At 33.6% G+C, this 4725-nt stretch overlaps 1 pseudogene; it reads left to right on the top strand.

Annotated features, from left to right (window-relative positions):
• Window positions 1–263: 263 nt before the first annotated feature.
• On the top strand, window positions 264–3090 carry LOC124959145 (olfactory receptor 4P4-like; annotated as a pseudogene).
• Window positions 3091–4725: the final 1635 nt, after the last annotated feature.

Below are 4725 nucleotides of genomic sequence, written 5' to 3'. Positions count from 1 at the left end.
ACCACTAGAGTGGGATCCTGAATAGAATAAGTTATACTCTATATGTATAATTTGCCAAAATGAAAATGTATAATTAAAAAAATTAACAATAGTTTGAGAATTACTGCTAAAGAAAAGCAAGTTGAATCAAAACAGCTCACCATCCACTTAGTTTGATATGCATTTTTCTGCCTCTTTTTTTGTTGTTGCCATTATTTCAGTCATTTTTAGAGTGAATGCAAAACATTTCTTCTTTTCACTATTAATGAGAGAACTTGGAAAACATGGACAAGACACTTATCTGTTTTAGCGGTAATAATTCTCCACACCTGACTGTATTCACATGTATCTGTTAAGTCTGCTGACAGGGCTGATTAAAATATTGTGTTCCCTCATAATAGAGAATAGGATTTTAGGAGCTGCTATGGATTGAATACCTATAATGATTCAGAAAGGAGACAGATCTCTAAGGAATACACTAATTGCTAAAACCAAAGGAAAGTTATTTCAAACTGATTTTGAATAAAAAATGATGGACCACATGTTTATATAACTGCAAGAAGTGTTGACATAAATATTCAGAAAGCCATGTGGGTGTTTCGCTAATCTACTACCTGCCATATCATTTTCTACAGAGATGAGCATCCAAACTACTTTCTCTCACAGTTGTTGAACATGATAATCCACATCAATCTGTATTATTTAGTGGTCCTCAGAAATTACTTATATCCTCTTGATCTAGTCTATTTATTGAAAACCAGGGATTTGGATATATTGAGATACATCCAGTTTAGGTAGTTCAATACCTACATGTGTAACAATGATCTTTAAATCAATTTGTCATAGATAAGTAAGTATGCAAAGTAGAATTATGACCTAATTAAGTCTCCTAAACAGAGACTCAGCATAGTTTGTAATGAGGTAAGGAGAAAATTGGCCATTGAAGCATTAAAGAAACTTTGCTTATGCATTGTTCATTTCCTAACACTATGAGCTGGATAAGTATTTTTGTTTTATAAAACAAAAACAGCAAAACAAATATAGATTAAGAAGTTTTCAGCAATCTATGAGTCAGAATATTAGCATGCTGAAATTTTTCTCCTTGATGAAATTAGAGTTGAATATTAAATTTAATTATTTTTTCACAATTTGTTCATTTTTAATGCCATACTGATGATCTAGCTATCATCAAAAAACTCATAAAGAGAGATCTTAAACTTTTTCAATTTATTTTTATTGTAAACAAATGGAATACATGTTGTTTCTGTTTGTACATGGAGTAACGGCATACCATTTGTGTAATCATACATTTGCATAGGGTAATGATGTTTGATTCATTCTGTTATTTTTTCCTTCCTCCCCACCCCTCCTACCTCTCTTTTACCTCTATACAGTCCCTCCTTCCTCCATTATTGCCCCCCTCCCACCCCCCATTATGTGTCATCATCCGCTTAACAGCGAGATCATTCGTTCTTTGTTTTTTTTTGAGACTGATTTATCTCACTTAGCATGATATTCTCCAATTTCATCCATTTGCCTGCAAATGCCATAATTTTATTATTCTTTATAGCTGAGTAATATTCCATTTTATATATATATACCACAGTTTCTTTATCCATTCATCAATTGAAGGACATCTAGGTTGGTTCCACAATCTGGCTATTGTGTATTGAGCAGCTATGAACATTGAGGTGGCTGTATCTCTGTAGTGTGCTGATTTTAAGTCCTTTGGGTATAGCCCAAGGAGTGGAATAGCTGGGTCAAATGGTGGTTCCATTCCAAGTTTCCTAAGGAATCTCCACACTGCTTTCCAGAGTGGCTGCACTAATTTGCAACCCCACCAGAAATGTATGAGTATACTTTTTTCCCCACATCCTCTCCAACATCTATTGTTGCTTGTATTCTTGATAATTGCCATTCTAATTGGGGTGAGATGGAATCTTAGGGTAGTTTTGATTTGCATTTCTCTTATTACTAAAGATGTTGAACATTTTTTCATATGTTTGATATGATTGCTTGTAGGTCTTCTGTGAAGTGTCTGTTCATATCCTTAGCCCATTTGTTGATTGGGTTATTTGTATTCTTCATGTAGAGTTTTTTGAGTTCTTTATATGTTCTGGAAATTGTGCTCTATCTGAAGTATGAGTGGCAAAGATTTTCTCCCACTCTATAGGCTCTTTCTTCACATTGCTGATAGTTTCCTTTGCTGAGAGAAATATTTCTGAATTCATTCTGAGGGACTTTCTTATGATCAAGACATACACATATTTTGCTTTTTTCTCTTCTTAACTGCTATGTTGCCCTTTTGGTGGGATACATTCTGATCCTCATCTCCATTAAATGCAGCCCTCTTTTTCACAACCCAATGTACTATTTCCTCAGTCACCTGTCTTTTGTGGATATCTGCTTTACCTCCTATGTGACTCCCAAATTTATCAGTGATCTACTAGTGAAAAGGAAAACCAATTCCTATGGCCACTGCATGTTACAGGTCTTTGCCATGCACTTCTTTGGAATGACAGAAGTCCTAATCCTCACAGTCATGGCCTTTGATTGTTACGAAACTATCTGCAAACCTCTCCACTACATCATCATCATGAACAGGACGAAATCTATTTCCTGGTTTTAGCTGCTTGGGCTGGTGGGGCTGCCCACTCCTTTCCTCAGGTTTCCATTGCAATCCTATTGCCCTTCTGTGGCCATAATGAAATTGATCATTACTTTTGTGATATTTTTCCTTTGCTGAAAGTTGCCTGTACCGACACCTATATCACGGGTGTCCTTGTGCTTGCTAATTCAGGAGTGGTTACCTTAGTGACATTTGTGGTATTATATATTTCTTATGTTGTGATATTATTCACATTAAGAAATCACTCTAGTGAGGGAAGATGTAAAGCCCTCTCTACATGTGGGTCTCATATCACTGTGATAGTTATATTATTTGAACCTGCACTCTTTTCTTACTTTAGACCTGCAACCTCTTTTTCTGAAGATAAAGGGTTTGCACTATTTTACACTATCATCGCTCCTATGTTTAATCCCTTAATCTACACTTTGAGAAATACTGAAATGAAAAATGCCATGAGAAAAGTCTGGTGTCAATCAACATAACTAATGAAAATAAATAAATAAATAAATAAAGAGGCATTATGTGGAATCAAAGAGATTGATTCAGAGTTAGAAAATGAAAATGTCTCACAGATTAATTATGTCACCAGTAAAACTTTATCAGTGAGAAAACAGTTATTTAGAAGTTTTGAAGCAATTGATATATGAAATGATAATTCTATTGTACAAAAATATGTTGGAAATTTAATCAATTTTACATAATACTGTGATAAAGGACTATATTATAAAACTAATCTGGCCCATAGCAGTTATGACACTGCTATATTGAACAGTGAATTACCAACAGCAAAAAAGAAAAATTTTAACTTAAAATTCCGATTTTTAATACCAGAAACATAGTGAAATATTTTTTTGCAGTGGTGAAATTAAAATGCATAAGTTAAACATCAGGTTTTAATTTATGATAGGATGTTCTCCTAAGGACCAAAGTAGAATTTGAATTGTGTGTAGTCAGAACTTGGTATAATAGAATCTATTTAAAGAAGTTCTTAAATGTTAACTGCCCTGAATGTCCAACAGGGGAAAAAACATGAAATTGTGAAAATAGTGTAAAATCAATAAGGAAACTAAAAGCAAATTCATTACTGTTTTACATATTGGTTTAAGAGCTTTTAAACCTGCAAAGGAAATGAAACATAAAATTGAAAAAAATTAGTATTTATTGAGTTGGGAACCAAAGATGCTTTCTAACCATATGATAACATGCTAGAAAAACTCAGTTTGGAGCTGACACAGACATGCAAAGAATACTGTTTTTTAAAACCACAATTCAAAATCATGAAACAAGACAGGAATGCCCTCTTTCACCACTTCTATTCGACATTGTCCTTGAAACATTAGTAAGAGCAATTAGACTGACCAAAGAAATTAAAGGGATACAAATAGGAAAAGAACTCAAGCTGTCGCTATTTGCTGATGACATGATTCTATATTTAGATGATCAAGAAAACTCGAATAGAAAACTTCTAGAACTAATAAATGAATTCAGCAATGTAGCAGGATATAAAATCAATACACATAAATTTAATTGCATTTCTATTCATAAGTGATGAATCCACTGAAAGAGATATTAGGAAAACCACTCTGTTCATAATAGCCTAAAAAAAATAAAATGTTTAGGAATCAATCCAACAGAAGTAGTGAAAGATCTCTACAACAAAAACTACAGAACACTAAAGAAAGAAATTGAAGAAAACCTTAGAAGATGGAAAAATCTCCCATGTACTTGGAAGGCAGAATTAATATTATCAAAATAACCATTCTACCAAAGATGCTATACAGATTCAATGCAATTCCAGTTAAAATCCCAATGACATTTTCATAGAAATAGAGAAAGCAATCATGAACTTCATCTGGAAGAACAAGAAAACTGATTAGCCAAAAAAATCCTGAGCAGAAAGAGTTAAGCAGGAGGTATCACAATACCACACCTTAAACTATACTACAGAGTGATAGTAAGAAAAATGGCATGGTATTGGCTCCAAAATAGACAGGCAGACTGATGGTACAGAGTAAAAGACACTAAGACAAACCCACGTAAATCCAGTTACCTCATACTAGACAAAGGAGCCAAAAACATACAATGGAAAAAAGATAGCCTGTTCAACAAATGGTGCT

Source organism: Sciurus carolinensis, chromosome 11, assembly GCF_902686445.1.
Source record: "Sciurus carolinensis chromosome 11, mSciCar1.2, whole genome shotgun sequence".
Classification (NCBI taxonomy): domain Eukaryota; kingdom Metazoa; phylum Chordata; class Mammalia; order Rodentia; family Sciuridae; genus Sciurus; species Sciurus carolinensis.
The sequence above is the reverse complement of the archived record's forward strand: the minus strand, read 5'-3'. Positions and strand labels throughout refer to the sequence as shown.